This window comes from Panthera tigris, chromosome E2 (genome assembly GCF_018350195.1).
Source record: "Panthera tigris isolate Pti1 chromosome E2, P.tigris_Pti1_mat1.1, whole genome shotgun sequence".
Taxonomy (NCBI): Eukaryota; Metazoa; Chordata; class Mammalia; order Carnivora; family Felidae; genus Panthera; species Panthera tigris.
This window is the reverse complement of record NC_056674.1, coordinates 49525801-49549711: the sequence shown is the minus strand read 5'-3', so window position 1 is coordinate 49549711 and position 23911 is coordinate 49525801. Positions and strand designations below refer to the sequence as shown.

Below are 23911 nucleotides of genomic sequence, written 5' to 3'. Positions count from 1 at the left end.
GGACCTCAAAGGAACATAGGAAGGTCAAAGCTGATTTACAAATAATTCTGTTAACGCGTTGTCAGGAACTTAATAATTTTTCTTTCTTCATATTTTCCATATTACTTGAGTTATTTTTAGCTGAAGAGTTGAATGTTTTCCTTTGGAGGAAATAAAAATTCCCTTCCTCTTAACATGTATGTAAGATGTAAAGCATCACGGCCAGTATGAGAAGGCAGGGCGCTAGCATACAGGCACGGGAATGCAGATCCCGGCCCGGGGCCAGTGCCCATCGGCCAGCCGCTGACTTCTGTGGGAAGGCCTGTGTCCTGGAGGGTTTGAGGTGGAACAGGTCACTTCCAGGGGCTTCTCCGACCCTTCCCTCCCTAAATATACCTACCTATCTCGTCGCTACGAACGGTAAAGTTTTGTCTGGGTTTTTACATTAAAAAACAAAAATTGTCGGTTTTCTTATCAGACTATGGGCTTTTCTAGGACTGTCCTTTCTCATCTTTGCAGCCCTGGCCCCAGACAGTGCTGTGTAACCGGGTGTGTGCTCATCTAGGTTGCGCTTACCCAGAAGCAGACCCTGAGACAAAGGTTTGAGTACGAGCCATTGATGTGAGAGGTGACTCCAGGGCTTCTGGAAGGAGGTGGGAAAGGCTGAGAATGCAGCCTGGCCGGGATGTATGTTCTAGCAGGTTACTGCCGGTAGTGGCTGGTACTCACTTGGTTTTGCTAGGCATCTCAGGATGGTGGTGAACAGCTCAGAGAGGGCGAGGAGACTGGAATAGTTACCCTCTGGCTTCCACCTGTCACTGGCTCAGGGCTGCTTCTGCATGCCCGCCGCCCTCACGCTGTGAGCTCAGGTGCTTGAGGAAGATCCTGCTCGCCAGGTGTGCCGTGATGGTGAGCACGAGGACGTGGCCGGGCCGTGTCCGCATCCGCCCCGGCCTCTTTATCTGCTCCTTATTCCCTGTGTTTCTCTCCCACTGGAGCGAGTGGGTACCACAAGTCATGTAGCAGTTACACCGAAACCTGAGAAGGAAAGGGATTTGAGAGCTTGCTACCACGGCGGAAACGACGTGAACAGAGTGATGTGAGCAGAGTTCTCCACACTGGCCCTGTTAATATTTTAGGCCAGTAACTTTCAAGCTATGGTTTGCAATCATTGTTCAAAAGAAACTGGGGCTCCTGGGTGGCTTAGTCATTTAAGCAATTGACTCTTGATCTCAGCTCAGGTTTTGATCTCTCAGGGTCATGAATTCAAGCCCCGCATTGGGCTCCACACCCAGCAAGGAGCCTACTTAAAAAAAAAAAAAAAGAAAGAAAGAAAGAAAATGGGATAAAAAAAATATCATACTGTATTACATGGTAAGTATTGTTTCATAAAATTTTTATTTTGGTTATTGATGCAACTATGCTGAGTGACAAATGATGTTTTTAGTGCGGGTTGAGATTTAAAAAAATGTGAGGCTCTAGGCTGAAACAGCATGTTTTTAGCCTTATAATTGTTGAATTGTTTGAAAGGGATTCTCTTCAGACCAGTAGCTTTCAGACTTTATTGACTGCCACTCACAGTAAGGAATACATTTTACAGTACTCTGTACTATGCTCGTAAATATAGGTGTGTAAGAAAGTGAAATAAAGTTTGGTGAAATACTTACCTGTACGACGTATGGTGAATTCTGATTTTCTGTTTTACATGATTGTGTATCATAAGTGTCATTTAAAATGTCATGGGCCACTGAACTGATTTCAGACTCTATAATCTGAATTGACAGATACTCCAAGTTACATAGACAGTCTTCTGCAGGTTTTACTTGGGTTACCAGGCTTATGTCTGGTATTAGTAAACGGTGTCTCTTGCATTTATTAAGTGTTACTGTAAAAGTTACCTGTGGATCAAGTACCAGGTAGAAATGCAAAGTTTCTTGTACCTTGGCGTCCTAGTGTAGTTCATTTCACCTAGCACAATTTTTACTTCTAATCGCTTGGTATTTCTTTAAATAATCCCCTATTGATGCTTAGAGATTCTCCTTGGAAACTGTGTGTGTTTCAGAAAACACTCTGTTACTATAATTACGAAGATAACTAGAGGAGGGAGAAAGTGGGAGCTTAACAGGGTCATCTTGTTTAAGTCACTAAGTCACTCATGGAAATCTCACAGCATTCTATATCCATGCCTTCCTTTCTTAGAAAGAGCTAATAGCTCTCAAGGATAAATTGCTGAGATGGTATCTGTATCAGGGAGACCCAGCAGGAAACAGATGGCATTGTCAAAGTAGGGTGCTTTGAGAAGAGTTTAATAACTCACAAAGTGATGAAAAACCACAGGGATGGAATAGTATGGTGAGCCTGGGGCTAGTAAGAATGAGGCTCCATTACCTCCCCTAGACCTAAAGGGGGCAAAAGGGGGAACAGTTTTGATACTGGAGGCAGGGAGGGCCTCCTGATGGGAGCTGAGACCTTCACTTGAGCAATGGATTCTCCAGGGGGGAAGCCAGGGACATAAATACCCAGATCTCTCGCTCCTCCTCCTCTCCTGTCTCTTACCAGGACATTCCATTCTGATACTTGTTAAAATGGTTAGGAAAACTCACTCGGGATTATTGCAGCAAGTGTCAAGACTACCACAATAACGTAGAGAGATTGGGCTCAGCTGCCAGTACAGCAAAGACAGTTGGGAATTTATGGCCAGGGAGCCAGGATGAGGGCAGTGGAGAGGGTGTCAGAGGATGGAATTACTAAGAGACACCAGGGATAGGGAGATTCTCGCTAAGCCGACCTAACGGGATTCTTGCTGAAGGCAGGCCGAGTGCTTACACATCAAGGCTGGGGAATGAAGAGCTTCATCAGATACCAAGAGTGGGGAATTCTCTTAAAGCTGGCCTAGCAGGATTTTTGCTAAAATTGGGCTAAATTGCTCAGATACAAGCCCAACAAGGATTGGAGCCGAGATTGAGGCCTCGTTGAGGAGAGGGCTCAAAGGAACCTGACTAGGTTTGAAGAAGAAGAGGGTCTGTCTCCGGCTGTCCGTAAATGACAGCATCTGGGGCAGAGAACAAGTACAGACAGAATGTGGAAGGGCCTACAGGTAAAACGCTTTTCATTAGATGAACAGACTGCTGACTCCCTTATGAAAGGGTCAGGTAAAATTTAATTAAAATCTGTTTCTTTGAGTGCTGTAATGGAATGTAACAGATTACAAGAATGTGTCTGCCTGGGTAAACAACGTGTTTGGAGTTGTATGTGAAAATGGGGACACATTTAATTCTGATGTAGTACACCTTGAATTTCTAAATAAATCCAGGAGGTGGCCTTCAAGGTTGGCGTGATCATCTTCCTGAAATGTATCTCAGAAAGCTTCTCCAGTTGTAATTGTACTTGGGAAAAGATGGTCAAGAGGAATTCATCTGATCTGGAGGGTCTACGTGGGCACATTTTATCATTGCAGATATTAGTATCTGCTGCCGGCCGTGCGTGCCTGGCGTGGGAAGTCTTTTCAGGAGAAGAATCTGTAGGAATAATCCAGTTGATTAAAAGAAAATTATTGTAATACTTTTTGCAGATGTTTTTCATTTTCATTTTTGGAGTTGCTTCAGTTTATAGATTTGTCCAACAAAAACACTTTATTTGTTTATTTTTCTTCTCTCTAAACAGATTTAAGCAATACAGGAAAACCAGAGCAGGAGGGTAAAACATCCTGTCTCACATCCTTTGCTAGCAAGTAAGAACAGATTCACAGGAGCAAATGTTTGTAACTGAAAATGCATTTCCTCTACACGTTTAAAATAGCACACTGCTTGGGCTATAAAAAGCCAAAGTTTGTGCTTTGGGAATGAAGTAAACCAAACACCCAATTTTAATTAGAGGCAGGAATCACAGATGATAAGAAGCGTTCTCTACAGTTGGTTGTAGAAAGCCCAGTACTCTGCTTAGCGTGTCTAAATTTCCACAGTTCTATTGTTCTAACCTCTTGATCCATTTCTTGCCCTCTGCTCCTCCTGCCAGCCCCCCAGTCTCCTGCCCTAGCCCTCATTCCAGCACCGATGACCCTTTGAATCCAGCTTTCATGGGTATTTGGCTGGGTCAGCCTTCACCCCCACATTTACTACTTGCTTTCAACCCTAACATTTATTACTCACCTCTTCCAGCAGTAGGTTGCTAGCGGGCTCTCAGACTTGTACAGGTTTATAATCCTAGCTGCAAGGTATCACCTTATTTCATTAAGGGCTTACTATTTAGTTGCCTCCTTATAGATTGGGAATGGCCTGAAGCAATAAAACATAAGAGTGAAAAACATTGTTTTCCCATATAGTTTTGTCTTCTTGTTCTATTGAGACTATTGAGAAAACAAACAAACAAACAAAAAAAAGACCTTACTATTGAAGTCTCCCTCGACATCGTGGATTGTGCCAGTTTAGCAACGATTGCCCCGAGATAGAAGAGTCAGAATTGCTCATAGTGTCCTGCTGAAGGTAGAAGACCCAGACTAAAGACCTGGGAAGACAGTTGTTCCTGACTGTTCCTGTGGTTTGTCCGTGTTCAGTGTGTTTCACCAGTTGGTCCCCAGGAGCCTTTAATCCATGCATTGTTCTGCCTGCCTGAGCAGGTGATCTCGTCTTCTCCCAGCCTCTTGGACCGGAGCTAACATTAACATGACCTTGTTGGCTTTTAAGTTTTTACATTTTTCAATACATAGTCTTCTGGTAGAGAGCATTGAACATTTCACTTAAAGTAACCAAAAGTAGGCATAACCACAATATTAGGTGGAAATGTTTTTAATTTTTATCCGAATCTCTTGTAGTGATCAATCACACCTCTGATTTATGTTCATCTGTGTTTAAGCCCTTTTACTTTTAAAGGAATTGCTTTCATGTTGAGCATTTCAAAGCTAGATCTGATTTCACTTGTTTTCACTAACAGAGAAGAAAGGACCTCCAAGTTATTCACTGCAGAGGTGTTTATATCAACAACAATAAAAACGACCAGCTACCTCACAAATCTGACTTTACCTCCTGGTTTGATGCCCTTGTGAAATGTCTGATCAGGGGGCACGTGCCCATGTTCCCGGTGGACAGAGGTACACAGTGAGGTTACTAATAATGCCTAGAGAATGGCCACTCCAAGAAGAGGAAAATCAGCTTGTTTCGAAAGAGTAAATATTATGAGTAAGGGCTTATTTGTAATTATTATAATAATAATTAAGATACTTAGAACAAAGTGGGTATTCCAGCAGACATGGTCTGTGATATTGTTTAGTCTTTAGGAGAACAAACAGTATTAGTCAATTTAATGATTTAAAATTGGATGTGCCTTATTTATTTATTTTTATTTTTTAATGTTTATTTACATTTGAGAAAGAGAGAGAGAGTGAGAGAGAAACACAGAGCATGAGCAGGGGAGGGGCAAAGAGAGAGGGAGACACGGATTCTGAAGCAGGCTCCAGGCTCTGGGCTGTCCGCACAGAGCCTGATGGGGCCTTGAAGTCGCAAGGCTTGAGATGATGACCTGAGCTGAAGTCGAACACTCAACCGACTGAGCCACCCAGGTGCCCCTTTTTCTTTTTAAAAACCGCTTTTATAAGCTGTTTTTATTTACTCATCTGTTTAAATTCTACACGTCACTGGTTTTTAGCATGGTCACAGAGTTGTGCCCTCGAGAGGCTATGCAGCCACGATAATTTCCATCACCCCAGGAAAGAAAAGCAGTCCCTCTCCCTTCCCATTTCTCTCCCACACACCTCGGCAGCCACCACTCCATCCGCTGTGTGTCTAGGTTGCCTGTTTGGATATTTTACACAGTTGGAGCCATACAGTATTTGCCCTTTTGTGTCTGGCTTCTTTGACTTAGCATAATGTTTTCAAGTTTCATTCATGTTTCTGTGCTGTGTTCCTTTTTATGGTCGAATAGCACTCTATCGTATGAATATACCACATTTTGTTTATCCATTCGTTAGTTGATAGACGTAGAATTGTTTCCACTTTTTGGCTATTAAAAATAACGTGTCTGTGAACATTCATGTGCAGGTTTTTGTGTGGACATGTGGTTTTATTTCACTTGGGTATATATCTGGGTGTGGAATTGCTTGGTCATGTTGGTTGGACATGCTCTTGAATAGGAGAATGAGCAATAAGAGAAAAATCCAGGAATGTTACCGAAGGGTGGGTGCCGTGGGTGCCCAGATTTCTTCCACGGTAATTTCTTTGAAGCATGAACTGTTCTGTACGTAAGCTCCGGCTGTTAGAAACAAGATCAGTGGAAAACTGTGAAGTTCAGTAATACTACTAAAGCGATGACTAGAAAAAAAAATGAGGCAGTTTCCTTCTGTCTTAATTCTAGAAGTAGGGAGAGGGATTTAAGCCTTTTGATTTGTTCCCACAGCCAACTCCAAGCTTTCTACTTAGTGAGATTTCCTGTTTGATGATAATTTGGGATTTGTAGTTTAGTTTAGACTCAGGGCTGGCCCTGTTCTTATTTTATTGCTGTTTGTAAATAGATGTTCTTGACCTTCCCACTGACTTTTGAATTTAACTTTGTTATTCTTAGTGGTTGTGGTGCTGCTAGTAGGAGGTGTTCAGAAATGTGTGGTGAGATATTTTAGTTGTCACAAGACTTGAGGAGACCACTGGTACTTAGTGGGTGGGGTTCAGGAATACTAAATATCTGCAGTGCTTAGGACAGTTTGTACAGAGAAGAATTTTCTTTTCCAAAATGCCAACAGTGTGCCCTTTGAGACACGCTGTTTTAGGGAGCTGAAGTCCCTTGGTTATATAACTACTGGGCTTTTCTTCAGTTTCTAGTTTGAGACTCCATTCCAGGGCAGGCATTCACAAACTGGCAGTTCGTGGACCAAGTCTGTCCGTAGATGTTTTTATTCGGCCATTATTTAAAAATCAGGAGAGTTGACATAAAAATCTGGGTTCCTGGCTTTTCTTGAGAAATGAGAAGTCGTGCCATTGCCTTCCCTCTTTTCTTACAGTAGCAGTCAGCCAGAGCAGAATAGATGGGGTTTACCCTTTCCTGGTGCCGACTCAGCTGCTTCATTATTTATGTCACCTGCTGGGTTCCCGTAGTCAGGAACGGGGATGACACGTTTCCCTTTAATGACCAGGTCAGTTTCCTTTGGGGACCAGTTCTTTAGATTAAATATCAGACGTATTATCTTTTGATGCTGCATGTTAAGTGTTCTTTACCTTTTTTTAAAAGGATAAATAGCTCCTATTGACAAATTACCAAATTTAAGGCACAGTGGTAAGTGTTTTATATGTATTATTTAATCTACACAAATACTTTAAGAGGTGGGTGCTAACTCTGTGCCCATTTCGTAGACCAGGGAACTGAGGCCCAGGAAGGTGCCGTTAACTTGTGGAGATCTCGTAGATAATGGATGGCGGAGCCAGGATCCCAGTCCAGATCCATTTGAGACCCGAGCCTGAGCTCTCAGCCACTGTGTTATGCAACCATTCTTTCTTACACACCTGGTTGGACTTTTTGGGGGGTAAGAAGTATCTTTTCAGCTTTATAACTGATGAGGGACTCTTTTAAAGCTATTTTGAATTTTGTAATTTTTTTAGGGAAATTGGATGACTCTTTCCTCCCTTTTCCCCTGTAGGCCCTTTCCCCATTAACTATGGCTAATCTGGGTTTCCTGTACTGTATTTCAGTCTCGTTACTATTTTAGGAGATTGCAGGGGCAGCACGTTTTTAAAAACGAGTTCGAGGTATGTTTGCACATTGATAATCTGTCAGCAGACAATGAAGCTGTGGACAAGATGCGATCAGTCAGCTGGGGTAATGGTTATTGCCGCTTCTGTCATTGGTTCGTACTGAGGGCTCAGTCCTCCATCGTAGGCAGCTGATGTGAGGGCGTTGCCAGGAGAGCCGGGTAGGGTATCTCAGTTCAGAGCATTTCTTCTGGCCGTCATTTGTTCCAGGGTAGGGCTAGCTGGAAATAGCTTTTCAGATGATATTTCAGGGACCTAGTGTGACAGTAGAAATGATTGATTCTGGCAGTGTTGGTGGTCCTGCTGTTAACTTACTTGTCAGCTCCAGAATGATGTGTTTTATACTGGGGCAAGACTACTCTACACTGGACTTTTACCTTCATGTCCTTCAGTGGATGCTAAATACTCAACTTCATTCAGTTTTAACTTACTCTTAACTTGCTTTTTCAATATACCTCCCTAGGTGTTGTAGGTATAGAGTAAATGAGTTGGCATTGAAGTGAAATTAATTATTGAAAGATTTTCCCGTAAGTAGTTGGAATATTTTGAATTTATTAAGGATTATGTCATTCACATTCTTGATTTGAAGAGATTATTCCAGGCTATTCTCAGAACCGGAGTAATTATGAATGGAGAGACTAGTAGTAGTTTTTTGGTTTCGGTTTTTGTTTTTTGTTTTTTGGTTGGGGAGAATGGTAGAATATTTGACCATTTGGGTCAAACAGTGAAGTGCCGGCCAATGTGAGCATCTAAAGCAATCTCAGACATAGAAAAGCTTTCGAAGCAAGAACATTTTTCATTTGTGGTTACTGGGATGGGGTAACCTGTGTCAGTTTGAACAGAATACCTACAGCAAATACTATGAACCTAAGAGGTGCCCCTACCGGTTTTCAAGGTTGCCCGGGGTGGAACAAATTCTAGTGTTCTTAGAAGATCCTTAGGGATTTGAACTTTATTACACAGAGCGGTCTTCTTCCTTTTGCTCTTAGTGTCGAGTCACAGTTTCAACAAGCTTCAGCAATCTTTTAAGTTTAAAAGTCAGATGTCTATACGTGTTAGAAACTTTTAAAACGTTATTTTGCTATATCCTATACCCTTTATCAGGAAAATGCTTTGGGTGCTTTGCCGGGAGTGTAGGAAAGAACAGACAGCTGAAGTTATTATGTTCACAGAGTTTTATTAAGTATGATCATTGGAAATTGATTTAGAAACAAGGTTGTGGACATCTTCATTCAAAGAGAAAACTGTGATGCTCTAGGAATGAAGTGAAACTATTTTGGTTAACTAATAAAACGCTGACGTATCGCATTGATAGTTTCATTTGCTTTAGCTTCTCTCAGTGTACGCTAGAGGGCAGAACCACCCCCCACCACCCCCCCCCCCTCCAGCGGAAATGGTTCTTCTTTGGCTGCATACAAGGAACACGAAGCTTTCCTTGATTTGGTAGATTGAGTGCTTTACGCTTTTCTTGGCCTAATTAGGTTAGTCTCTTGCATGAGATTTCTAGGTACTATACAGTTTCTGCATTTTCTTTAATTAATATTTGTTTTGTTTTCAGCTCTGCCGTTGTGTTCAGAAAGTGAAAAATGGTTTTTCTTCTTTCATTTTCTTTCTTGAGATACAAAAGCTTGTATTGTATGCTTGTTTAATTACAAATAAGAAAGTAAAAATGACCCGTAGTGCCATCACTTAAGTTTTTTCAGAAAGGAGACAGTGAAATTTCCTTGCCACTTGCCTTCATTCCCAACTCCAGAGGCTAATGCAGTTTACCTTTGAACAACGTGGCATTTAGGGTTGCTGATCTCTCTAAGCAGTCAAAAATCTGTGTATAACTTTTGACTCCCCAAAAACTTAACCACTAATAGCCTGTTGTTGACCAGAAGCCTTACCGGTAACATAGTCAATTAACACGTATTTTATATGCTACATGAATTATATACTATATCTTACCATAAAATAAGCTAGAGAAAAGAAAGTGTTAAGAAAATCATAAGGGAAAAAATGCATTTATAGTACTTTACTGTAAAAACACTGCGTATAAATGAACCTGTGTGGTTCAAATGCGTGTTGTTCAAGGTTGTTCAGTATAGTTGCTGATTATCAGTTTTACACAGATCCTTCCACTGTGCTAATACATTGTCCTTGTATATACATGAAAACAAAAATGGACTCTGTGTTAGTCTGCAACTTGTATTTTTACTTAACTGTCTGTTTGGGGCATCGTTTCAGGTTCAGTATGAACATGTATATATTTTTTGTGCCTGCATTGTATTACATTATGTAAATATTCTATAATTTGAGTAACCATTCCCTTATTGATGAACATTTAGTTTTCCAACTTTCACAGTTACGAATAATTCTGTAGTGATCCTTGCATATGCATTTTTATGTTCTCATGCTGTTATTTCTGGGGGACAGATTCTTAGAAATGGGATTGCTGGGTCATCATGTATATGCAACTTAAATCCTAATAGATGTGGCCAAATAGTACCAATTTGAAGTCTCTCCAGTGTTACGTGAGAGGGCCCATTTCTACACACCATTACTGGTATTCATCAAGGTCTTCTGCACAGTCATGACATTAACTAGATTTTCGTTATGTGCTAGTTTGATTTGTGTTTCCCCTCTGAAAGCCTTTACCAAAAAGAGACTTTTCAAGAATTAAAGTAATCCTAGGATGCCTGGCTGGCTCATTTGATTAAGTGTCCAACTCTTGGTTTTGGCTCAGGTCATGATCTCACAGTTTGTGAGTTCAAGTCCTGAGTTATGCTTGGGATCCTCTCCACCCCCTCCCGCCCCTCCCCCACTCATTCTCTCCTCTCTCTCTCTCTCTCTCTCTCTCTCTCTCTCTCTCTCTCTCCCCCTCTCTCCTCAAAATAAATAAATGAATAAACTTTAAAATAATTAAACTACTGCTATATTTCTGTGTATTTGCCAAATGTTACAGAAAGAATAAATTAAGATTTGAGTATCACCTATAGGTAGTCTCCATACTATATCAAATCATCAAAGTTAGTTAATTCTCAGTCATCTAGGAGTTCAGGTAAAAATCTGAATTTTATAAACACTGAGAGAAATTGTGAGCCAGCTTAGGAACTGATCTATATTATAGATATGTATAATATATACATAAGATATACATAGATCTGTAATATAGATATATATAATTATCTATATTATAGATCAATTAAAATGCTTTGTGCGGTTTCTTTCTTAGGTCCTTAATGTTGGAAGTTACTATTCCCAAATGTTTTAAAGACAGTGAAGAATGTTACTTATCCTAAGCATAGCAATCGGTGATTCTTATTTTCTGATCAGGTTCTGATACAGGCATCTTGCTGCCATTTCATGGAAGGTTATGATTACATAGAAAGTTTTATATTAGGTAAATATTTTAATTTGGATCAGGGAATTTTTCTTATGGGAGAGGCCAAGCAGCTGTGTTCTAATTATTTTGGTCAGGGATTGAAAATCAATCTGATCTGAAGTCCAGCACTTACTGTATTCATTTGCTTAGCCTTGGATTCTTGCCAAAACCTTTACCCAAGGGAACCTATGATAAATTTAAGCTGAAATAACTTAAGACTTCTAAAATAGGTTAATATTTCTGTATCATTGTGAAAATGGAAGATTCCAAACCAGCATTCATCTTCAGGTCTAGTAATTTTAGATGCATATGACCATAAAAAGTCACAGCCTTTTGATTATTAGCCTCTCCTTGAATTTGAAATGTACAATTTCAGTAGCTGCTAATTTGTGAATGAGCAGGAAAAACTCATGTGTTGCCTTTGCTTCTGCTTTAAACTGGAATCTTTTAGCCCAGTTGCTTGTGAGATGGTGTGCTGTGAGAGGGAGATGCCAAAGGAGGAGAGTTTTCTCTACAGTTAGATAGTGACTTGTTTGGACCAGAAGTGAGAATCAGATTCAAGGAATACCATGTGCAAAACACTCTTGATCTTGGCCTTTCGTCTACTGTAGCGAGCTTCAAAAAAAGATGGGAAAAGTTTCCTTTAGCGCAGTAACCACAAGCATCATGTCTGCTTTCCAATTATGTTTCTGTGTTGCACTGTGGGTGAACTGAATCCAAGTTTTTATACCGTTTCAAAAAGCCATTCCAATTTCACTTTTGTTGGGCCAGTCTGGACCTCAATTTCTCAGTCTTGTTGTGGTGAAGCCAGCTTTCCTTTTGGGCTAACTTAGATCAGCTGTGTGTTTGACAGCATCGTGTAAGAAGGAGCCAGGCAGAATTCCAGCTGCATGAAGGGTTAGATTATAAAGTATCTGCCTTTATGAAATTGGAGTTCTATTTTTTTTAAGCTTCAGAAGAGTAGAACTTTGGTTAATACTGTAATGAAAACAAAGGATTAGTGTTTTTTAGGTATAGTATGGAGAGTTTGTGATAAAGGCTTTTATTTTCCTTACATTTTATCAGTTGCTGACGAAATTGGTTGGCAATGGAAAATCAAACACCACTCCTTTCTCCCTATGGTACTCTGTCTCAGGACACTCCCTGATAAGACTGGTACGCCTCTGAGCTTCTTACTGCCACCTTTGCTTTATTTGTTTAAGGTTTTGTCAAGATTCCCGGGTGTCTTCTTTTTATGCATGTAATAATATCATTTATCTACTCTAAAGCTTTAACCATCTCTTTTATGTTGGTGATTCTCTGCTCTGACCTTCCAGTTGGCCTTTCTTCTGCGCTCCAGACCCATATTTCTTACTGCTTGCTAGAAGTTTATTCTGAATTTCCTTGACATGACATTGGTCCAACATTCAACTCATTTCCTCTGAGTGCTCCCATTTTACAGAGCTGAAGAAATGGAGCCTGTGAAGTTAAGTAGCTTGTCCACGAGAGAGAGCCTGGACTGGAATCTAAGGCTTCTTTCCAATCCATCGTGGTCATCTGCTGAGCCAAAATGCCTGTCTGTCTCTAGAGGAAAGAATGTACCGCCGTGGTTTCCTCCATCACTCAGGGCATCTTCAGTTATTTCCCTTTCTTTTCCTTGCCTCCCCACCTGCCCAATCCATTCAGTGCTTTTAATTCTGCATTCAGAATGTCTGTAGATAATCATTTCGTTTCTTTCCTTCCCTCCTCTCCCCTCTTTCTCTCTGTATTTCACCTCCATTCCCATTTGCCTTTTTTCTGGGTATTAAGCATCTGTCTCTGTGTAATTGGACTGTTTTCTAAAGGTTTGGACTATTGTAATTGTTTCCTAAGTTTACTGAAAGCCTGCAACCCCTCTTCCTGTATCCATGCTACATGCCACTGCTGAGATAATTTGGCAGAGATTCAGTGTAGATTATGACACTTTCTCAAAAATTTGATACTCGTCTACCGTTAGTTCACATTCTTTGGCCTGATATTAGTGAACGCCATACTGTAGTCAACCACACCTTGTTGGGAGTTACTCTGTTTGACAGAAAAGAGTCTTCTCTACCGATATTCTCCTCCCTCAGCTTTGTTCAACTGTTCACTCTTCTCCCCTGGTTGCCCTCATCTCTCCCATCTATTGGAATTCTGCCTCTTTTTCAAGTCCCACCTCTGCCCTCCCATACGCTTCCCTGGCACACACTCTCTTTGGATTCTTATTCCACTAATGGGCCCATTAAATGTTTGACCATGAATATAGTTATTTTATTCTTTCTTATTCATGCCCTATGAAGAATAAAGGCTCTTTTAAGCTCTTCTCTTTGACTTAGATTTCTGCGGTTTAAATACAATGTGGATTCATGGCTTTTGAAAGTCCTGAAAAATTCTCAAGTCTTATCTCTTTGAATATTGCCTCTTTTGCATTGTGTCTCCTACAACTCCTATTATTAGCTTTATGTCAGCTTTATGTCTTTGCACTCTGTCTTCCATATTATTTCACTTCTCCTTGGTATTTTTTATCACATTATTTCTCTGAGTTGCCTCCTAGTTATTTCCTGTTTTTCCCATGCTGTACGTTTTCTTCAGCTGTGTCTGATCTCTCTTAATTTGTCCACTGGGTTTAATTTCAGTGGCTGAGCTCTTTGTTTTTAGAAATTCTGTTTGGTTTGCTTTCAGATCTGTGTGTTCTTTTTTCCATAGGATCTTGGTTTTGGGGCTTTCTTTTTATTATTATTATTATTATTATTATTATTATTATTATTATTTGAGAGAGCATGTGCGGGGGAAAGGAGCAGAGGAAAAGAGAGAGAATCTCATGCAGGCTCTATGCTCAGCACATAGCCCAACGTGGGAGTCACTTCCACAACCCTGGGATCATGACCTAAGGTGAAATCAAGAGTCGAATGCTCAACTGACTTAGCTACCCAGCTGCCCCAAGGCTTTCTTTTTATATATAATCATTGTAAGTGTATACTTCTTTATAGTTCCTGTCTGATATTTCTCTTATGAGAAGTTCTTGGGGTTTTAAAGTTATCTTTATTTTATTTGTTGCCTCTCTTATGGTAGATTATTTCCTTTTGTGTTTAGTATTTTGTATTCATATTTAGCAAGGTTTTGTCTGTGGGGTGATCTCATATGGTGGAGGATGAAGTTGTATTTCTCAAAAGTGGGAGTGAATTTGTTTCTTCTAGATGCCATGACTTGGGCTAATTTTTATGTTAATTTCTTGCTTTGGACCTCCTGGAACATTTAGGTATTATCATTGAAATTAGAATTGTGAACCCCAAATCCACGTGACTCCAGGGTTTTAGTTCTTAAGAGAGACTTTCTCCCCTATCCCCCGCAACCCAGGCAGAGAGGCTTTCTTGTCTCCTCCTTGGGCTGTTAAGTGAATTTTTCCTGATCTGTCCTTTCCCTGAGCATGCATAGAGTTTCCACTTTATTTAGGATTTTAGTTCTAATTCTCCACCTCTGTAAGCCCAAGATAAGTCCTGTATGTGGATATAACAAAACCCAGGCGGAAGTTATTGAAACTTCTTCTCACTCCCCCATGGCCACTGTATCTGCTCATGTGCTACTTCTGTGGTTTTCAGTTCCTTCTTTGATCTTGATACTCTGGGGTTTCCCTTTCTTTCTTGTGAGCTTAGCTATACGTTTGAAATAATTTGGGGTATATCTAAGAATCTAGCATTTCTAGGTCTTTATTTGGAAAATGTTCAGGTTATATTAAGCATCCATTTTGCCTGAAATAGACGTTCATCATGAGCACTTTAAAGATGAATACCCTATATTGCTTTTTTTTACGTTTTCCTGCAGCTAGTACAAAGTTGTCCATTACATTTGATGAATTTGAAATTTCCTTTTTAAAGGAAACATTTTGACCACTGTGAGCATAGGAAGGAATACCCAGTACCTTTTAAAACCCATCAGATGATTTATCTTTCATATTAGTTATGAGCTATTGCTTCTCCAACCCAAGACCTATTGATACACATCATTAAAATACCGCATCTTAAATGTTCAGTGCTGGGGTGCCTGGGTGGCTCAGTCGGTTAAGCATCTGACTTCAGCCCCCACCCCACCCCCACCCCCGCATCAGGCTCTGTGCTGACAGCTCAGAGCCTGGAGCCAGCTTCTGATTCTGTGTCTCCCTCCCTCCCCCCTTGCCCCTCCCCCCCCCCCACACACACACTCTCTCTCTCTCTCAAAAATAAATGTTAAACATTTTTTTAAGAATAAATAAAATTAAATGTTCAGTGCTTTATTCTTTTGAGCTATTGACATTGCTCTGTTTGTTGGGTTTCCCTGTTCTGTTTAGAAACAAAATATCTGGAAATACTTTCTGATATAATTTCTAAAACATCCATGAATTTTCTTATGTGAAATTCTCTTATATCTATCTCACTTTATTTGTAACCCCCCTTTCATCTCCATCTTTCTGTTTTGAAAATCATTATCCATCATTATTGTGGACCTTCTTTTTGTCTGTCTAGTGTCTGACCCCCTCGGAGATCTTCAAGAAAACTTGTAGATGCCACACTTTGTGGGAGGCAAGAAGCTGAAAATTCAAAACTTTTGATTTCCCACCCTTCTCAGCTCCAGTTTTTAGTTTGGAGCTTCGACTTCATGAGTCAGACATCTGCCCAAGGTAATGAACCCAGGAGTGCTGAAGCAGAGGCCAGGAGCACTGCAGATCTCGGGCCCTCCAGTGCGGGGGTCCAGGGTGGGGGAGGCCAGCTGGAGCACATACAGAGCAGCCATGACAGCTGTGTCCTCACTAGCATAGGTCTGTGGTGTGATTTGGGGACATTGTATCCAGCCTCTGAATGTAATATTTTAGCCCTCCTGGATTTTGTGAGTAACCCAGTACCTTTTTATTATGGTTATTGTTAAGCTTTTTATTTTGAGAGATTGTAGATTTACATGTAGTTGTATAAAATAATACAGAGAGATTCCTTGAGCCTTGGCCCAGTTTTCCCTTATGGAAACATCTTCTAGTGCCCCAACCAGAATAATGACATTGAGACGGTCAAGATAGAAAACATTTCCAGTCTACTAGGATCCCTCATGTTGCTTTTTTTTTTTTTTTTTAATTTTTTTTTTTTCAACGTTTTTTATTTATTTTTGGGACAGAGAGAGACAGAGCATGAACGGGGGAGGGTCAGAGAGAGAGGGAGACACAGAATCGGAAACAGGCTCCAGGCTCTGAGCCATCAGCCCAGAGCCTGACGCGGGGCTCGAACTCACGGACCGCGAGATCGTGACCTGGCTGAAGTTGGACGCTTAACCGACTGCGCCACTCAGGCGCCCCCCTCATGTTGCTTTTATAACCACACCCACCTTCCTACTGCCCTCTGGCAACACTCATTTGTTCTCCATTTGTATAATTTTGCCATTTCAAGAATGTTTTATAAATGAAAGCATACAGTAAAAGCCTTTTAAAATTGGCTTTTTTTTCACTCTGCAAATTCATTCAGGTTGTGGTTTTTTTAGATCAGTATCTTTTATTGTTGACTAGGATCCTGTGCTATGGATGCACCACAGCTCCCTTCACTGTTCATCCACTGAAGGACGTCCGGGTTTCCTGTTCAGGCTGTTACAGATAAAGTGCTATAAATATTCGTGTACAGGTTTTTGTATTGCCACTATGACAAATTACCACAAATTTAGCTGCTTACATAGCACAAATTTATTCTTTTAACTTTTTAGGCAGAAGTCCAAAATGGATCTCACTCTATTGAAATCAAAGCAGGTTTGTGTTTCTTATGATTGTAGGACTTAGATTCTCATTTCCTTGCTGCCTTGTCAGCTGTGGACCATTCCCAGCGTCAGGAGACCATCCCCATTTTTGGTTGCTGGCCCCCTTCTTCTGTTGTCAAAACCAGCAACAACTTGATTTCCCCCTCAAAGCTGTGAATCTCAACTTCTTACATCTGTTTCATCTGTCTGACCCAGCTGGGGAAGGGCCTCTGCTTTTAAGGACTCCTGTTTAACACAGGAGTGATTGGGCCCACACAGATAACCTAGGATGAATCTCCCCTAGCTCAAGATCCATACTCTTAGTCACATCCCTTTTGCTGTAAATGGTAACTAATTCACAGATTTGGGCCCGGGGGTGGGGATACGGTGTGGGCATCTGTGGTAGCCCTTATTAGAATTTCATTTCTCAGAGACAAATACTCAGAGGGGTGCAGTTGCTGGGGCCAATGGTGGTTGCATATTTAGGGTTTTTTGTTTTTGTGGGTTTCTTTAATCTCAAAAAAATTATTTTAAGTAAACTCCACACCACATGTGGGGCTCGAACGCACAACCCTAAGATCAGGAGTTGCATGGTCTACTGACTGAGTCAGCCAGACACTCTACATGCTTAGTTTTTGTAAGAAACTGCCAAACTTTTCCAGAAGGGCTATACCATTTTACATTTCCACCAGCAGTGTATAAGGGATATAATTTCTGCACATACTCATCAACATTTAGTATTGTCACCATTTTTCATTTTAGTCATTCTGATGATAGTCATTCTGATTTAGTCATTCTGAAGCATATATAGTGATGCTTCATTATGACTTCAATTTACATTTACCTAATGTTAATGGTGTTGAACATCTTTTCAAGTGCTCTTTTGCTATGTAGATATCTTTTTTGGTGAAATGTCTGTTCATATATTTTGCCCGTTTTCTAATGGGATTGTTTGGGTTTTTACTGTTGAGTTTTAAGAGTTCTTTATATATTCTAGGTATCAGTCCTTTATCAGTTATGTGATTTGCAAATACTTTTTTTCCAGTTTGTAAGTTGTCTTATCCTTTTGAGAGGATCTTTTACAGAGCAAATGTTTTAATTTTGATGAAGTCCAATTTATCAATTTTTTCCTTTTATGGATTCCACTTTTGATGTCAAGTCTAAGAATTCTTTGTCTGGCCCAAGATCCCACATATTTTCTCTTTTGCTTTTTTATAAAAGTTTTAGAGTTTTATGGTTAAGCCCATGATGCATTTTTGAGTTAATTTTTATATAATTTAGCAAGTTTAGGTCAAAGTTAATCTTTTTACCTGCGCTGTCCATTTTCCAGCACCATTTGTTGAAAAGACCATCTTTGAATTGTTTTTGCACCTTTGTCATTGAATTGCTTTTGCACTTTGGTAAAAAAAATTAGTTTGGTATATTTGTGTGGATCTATTTCTGGACTCTTATTCTTTCCATTTACATGTGTTTATCCCTCTGCCAGTACCACAGTCTTGATGACTAACGTACATAGTAAGTCTTAAAATCTGGTAGATTGACTCCTCGCACTTTATTCTTTTCAAAATTAACTATTCTGTTTCTTTTGCCTATATATATGTTTATATTTATATTTATATTTATATTTATATATTAGAATAATTATGCTTCTGTCTACAAAAATACTGGGAATTTGGTAGGAATTGCATTAAGACTTGTTACGGACTGAATTGTTTGTCCCTTCCCCAAATTCTTAGGTTCAAGCCTTAATCCTCAGTGTGAGTGTATTTTGAGATAGGGCCTTAAGGAGGTAGTTAACGTTCAATGAGTTCATAAGGGTGAGGTCTTAATCAGATAGTACCAGTATCTGATCTTGGACTTCCAGCCTCCAGAACTGTGAGAAAATAAATTTCTGTTGTTTAAGCCACCCAGTGTATGGTATTCTGTTATGGTAGCCCAAGCAGACTAATACAGACCTGTATATCAATCTGAGGGGAATTGATACCTTTGCTGTGTTGAGTCTTCCAGTCTATAAACATGTTATATCCATGTCCTTCCATTCATCTAGATCTTTGATTTCTTTGATCAGCATTTTGTAGTTTTCAACCTACAAATCCTATACATGTTTTGTTAGACTTATATGTAATGTTTTTCTTTTCAGTGATTATAAATGGTACTATATTTAAATTTTCAGTGGCCACTGGTTCATTGCTAGTATATAGAAATATAATTGATTTTTGTATGTTTATCTTATGTCCTGCAACCTTGCTGAACTGTGTATTAGTACTATGAATTTTTAATCACTCCTTGGGATTTTCTGCGTAGGTAATTATTATTGCTTTTTGCTTTCTTCCCTTGTTGCACTGGCTCAAGGTTACGGCACTGTGTTGATTAAAAACAGTGAGAAGCCCTGTTCCCGGTCTTAGGGAGAAGCATTCAGTCTTTTGGTTAGCTTTAGGTGTTTTGTAGATGTTTTTAGTCAAGTTGAGTAAGTTCCTCTCTACTCCTAATTTTTTCAGACTTTTATCGTGAATGGGCGTTAAATTTTGTCAAATGCTTTTTCTGTGAAGATTGATATAATCGTGTTTTTTATAACAGCTTTATTGATATGTAATTTACATACCCTACAACTCACCCATTTAAAATGTACAATTCATTAGTTTCTGTATATTCACAGAGATTTGCAAACATCATGATGGTTAATTTCAGACCATTTTCATTACCCTAAAAAGAAATCCTGCACCTGTTATCTGTCACTCCCCCATTTAGCCGTCGCTCTTCCATTTTTTCTAGCTCCCCCCCCCCCACCAGCCTAGGCAACCATTAGACTTTCTCTCTATATGGACTTCTGTATTCTGGACATTTCATGTAAATGGTATATACAGTATGTGGCTTTGTGTCTGGCTTCTCTGAATTAGTAAAATGTTTTCAAGATTCATCCATGTTGTAGCATATTTCAATACTTTGTTTCTTTTTATTGTCAAATTTTTGACATTTTTCAGTTGATAGGCATTCACGTTGTTTCCACTTTTTGACTAGTATGAATAATGCTATGAACATTTCTACACAAGTTTTACTATGGACATCTGTTTTCATTTCTTTCGGATGGGAGGAAGTAGAATTGCATGGCCATATGGTAACTCTTTTCAGCTGAGAAACTGCCAGACTTCGCCAGGCAGTGGCTGCACTGTTTTACATTCCAACAAGCAATGTATTAGGGTTCTAGTTTCTCCACATTCTCATCAACACTTGTCATTATCCCTCTTTTTGATCATAGCCATCCTAGGGGGTATGAAGCGCTATCTCATTGTAGTTTTGATTTGCATATCCCTGGTGGCTTATGTTGGTGATCTTTTCATGTGCTCATTAGCTGTTTGTATATCTTCTTTGGAGATGTATCTATTCACAACCTTTCCTCATTTTTAATTGGGTTATTTGTCTTTTATTACTGAGTTGTAAGAGTTCTTTATATATTCTAAATATAAGTACAAGTTCCTATCAGATAAATGATTTCTAAATACTTCTCATATATGGGTATTTTTTCACTTTCTTGATCATGTCCTTTGCAGCTCAAATTTTTTTTGATAAAATCCAATGATTTTTTTTTTTTTTTTTTTTGCCACTCATGATTGCATATCTAAGAAACTTTTGTCTAACTTAAGACCATATTAACCCTTATGTTTTCTTCCAAGAGTTTTATATTTTTAGGGCTTAACATTTAGGTGTTTGATCATTCTGAGTTAATTTTTGTTTATAGTGTGATGTAGCAGTCCAACTTCCTTCTTTTGCATGTGGATATCCAGTTGTACCATTCTTGAAAAAAATATTCTTTCCCCATTGAATTGTCTTGGTACCTTTGTTAGAAGTCTGTTGACTTTGGGGTGCCTGGGTGGCTCAGTCAGTTAGGCATCCGACTCTTGGTTTCAGCTCAGGTCATGATCTCACAGTTTTGTGAGTTCGAGCCCCGCATCCGGCTTTGTGCTGACACTGTGGAGCCTGCTTGGAATTCTCTCTCTCTCTCCCCCTCTCCCTGCCACTCCCCCTCCCTCCCTCCCTCTCTCTCTCCCCCCCACCCAAAATAGATAAACTTAAAAATTTTTTTTTTCTTAAAGTCAGTTGACTTTAACTAGGTTTATTTCCAGAATCTCAGCTGTATCCTTTTGATTTCTGTGTCTATCCTTATGCCAGTATACATTGATTATTTTCAAATATTGAACCAGCCTTTCATCCCTCACTTGGTTATGTTGTATAATTCTTTTGACTATTGTTGAATTCTATTTGTTAATATTTTAAGAATTGTATGTCTGTTTCTGAGAAATGTAGGTATTAGTTTTCTTATTTTGTTTTTGTACTATCTGGTTTCAGTATCAGACAGTGTTAACTTTATAGAATGAATGAGTAAGTGTTCCCTCCTTTTCTGTTTCTGAAAGACATTGTGTAAAATTGATAGATTCTCCAGTGAAACCATCTGGACCTGGAGATTTCCTTTTTGATAGTTTTAAAAATATAAATTCTGTTTCCTTAATAGTTACAGGGCTTATCAAATAGCTATTTCATAGTGGATGTGTTGTGGTAGTTTGTGTTTTTTGAGGAGTTGGCGTTTTTGTCAATTTTGTCAATTTTGTCATTTTGTCAATTTAAATTGTTAAATTTATGTGGGTAGGATTTTGTAGCATTCTCTTATTATCCTTTTGAGGTTTGTAGCGATTACTCGTTTTATTCCTGATGTTGGTAATTTATTTGTTTGTGTGTCTTGCTAGAGACTTTTCCATTTTATTGATTATTTTCAAAGAAGTGACCCTGTTTCATTGATTTTTCTCTGATTTCACTGACTTCTGCTTATTATTTCACTTCTGCTCACTTTGCATATTGCATTTATATTGTTGTTGGAGAGCCTCCTCTTTATGATTTCAACTCTTAAATTTGTTGACGTTAGTTTTATGGCCTTGGATATGGTCTGTCTTAGTATATATTCTGGGACACTTGCAAAGCCCAGTATTCCTTTTTGTTCCTCTCAGTATCTTTTTAATAAATTCCTTTTCTGTCTTAATTCGCCAGAGTCAGTGTCTGTGTCTTACATCTAAAAATTCCACCTAATACCCCTCTCTACCTGAATTTGTTAATAGCCTTTAGTTTAGCACTTACTGCACTCTCCCAACTTACATATGTCTCTACCACTGCACAGTGAGCTTGAGGGCATAGACCTTGTATCTTTTTTTTTTGTATGTCTACTCTGATACATGGTAAATAACTTACAGGTGTTTGTTGAATGAATGAATAAATGAATGAATAGCTTTTATTAATGACCACCATTTTTTAAAAGCCTTGGGTAGACTTTGATCTATGGAGATTTCATTCTTATCTCTTTGGTTGTGTCTGTTCTGTCAGTCTTCATCCTAAAAGTAGAGTGCTTTTCGCCAGAGTGGCTAAAATGAACAAATCAGGAGACTATAGATGCTGGCGAGGATGTGGAGAAACGGGAACCCTCTTGCACTGTTGGTGGGAATGCAAATGGGTGCAGCCGCTCTGGGAAACAGTGTGGAGGTTCCTCAAACAATTAAAAACAGATCTACCCTATGACCCAGCAATAGCACTGCCAGGAGTTTACCCAAGGGATACAGGAGTGCTGATGCACAGGGGCACTTGTACCCCAATGTTTATAGCAGCACTCTCAACAATAGCCAAATTATGGAAAGAGCCTAAATGTCCATCAACTGACAAATGGATAAAGAAATTGTGGTTTATATATGCAATGGAATACTACGTGGCAATGAGAAAGAATGAAATATGGCCTTTTGTAGCAACGTGGATGGAACTGGAGAGTGTTATGCTAAGTGAAATAAGTCATACAGAGAAAGACAGATACCATATGTTTTCACTCTTATGTGGATCCTGAGAAACTTAACAGAAGACCATGGGGGAGGGAAAGGAAAAAAAAAAACGTTAGGGAGGGAGCCAAACCATAAGAGACTCTTAAAAACTGATACATATATACACATATATGTATCATATATGTATGATACATACACACATACATATATGTATGATACATATATATGTATCATATATGTATTTTATATATGTGTGTGTATATATATATATATATATATATATATATATATATATATATATGAAGGATACATTCTTTAAAAAAAAAAAAAGTTGGGGCGCCTGGGTGGCTCAGTCGGTTAAGCGTCCGACTTCAGCTCAGGTCATGATCTCATGGTCTGTGGGTTCGAGCCCCGCGTCGGGCTCTGTGGTGACAGCTCAGAGCCTGGAGCCTGCTTCAGATTCTGTGTCTCCCTCTCTCTCTGCCCCTCCCCTGCTCATGCTCTGTCTCTCTCTGTCTCAAAAATAAATAAAACGTTAAAAAAAACTTAAACAGTAGAGTGCTTTTGGTTCCACACCTGTGTTCAGCAAGTAACTGACCCCGGAAACAGACCGTGATATTTATTATATGATTGGAATGACATTTTATTTCAGCTTAATCATACCATAGTTCAAGCATAGACATGTGAGAAGTTCCTTACTCATTCCACAAGACTCATTTTGCAACTCCTACTGTTTCCTTTATTTCAGGTTGACTTGTCCTTTGGTAGAACTGTTGTTTGCACAGCAGTGCATTTCACAGCACACATTCTTGTTAGAGTGAGCAAAAGCTTTGATTTGTGCCTGGAAGCCTTGTTTCCTAGCCAGGAAGCACATGGTATTCCCTCAGCCTTTCCTGCACTTAACTTTGGGTTTCCTTATGGATAAGGAAACAGTTGTTTTCTCCCATTTAGCCTAGGTGCCAGATTAAACTGGATCTGAGGGATTTTGAACTACAAGGTGTCCTGTGACTAAAGTACTCAGGCTGTGACTGGTGACTGCTGGGAAAATTGCTCTGTGGAATAGATGGGATACATGTGGGAGACATAGCGGGGACGTAAGCTAAATATTCTGCCACTTGGCATGTTATCCTATTTATTGGTAAGGCAGTTTGGAGTGACTACCTCTTTGTTGCTTTGGGGGATTTTCTTATGGCTTCTACTGCAAGAAAAAATAGAACTGAGTGAACTGATGGGAGGGGCAGTGGAGAAGTAAACTTGGGCTTTTGGAGTGATTCCCTGACTTA

General features: G+C 39.5%; 1 protein-coding gene across 3 annotated transcripts in view; it reads left to right on the top strand.

Annotated features, from left to right (window-relative positions):
• CFDP1 (craniofacial development protein 1) overlaps positions 1-23911 on the top strand; it is a 118844-nt gene that overhangs the window by 23262 nt on the left and 71671 nt on the right. The window lies entirely within an intron of this gene.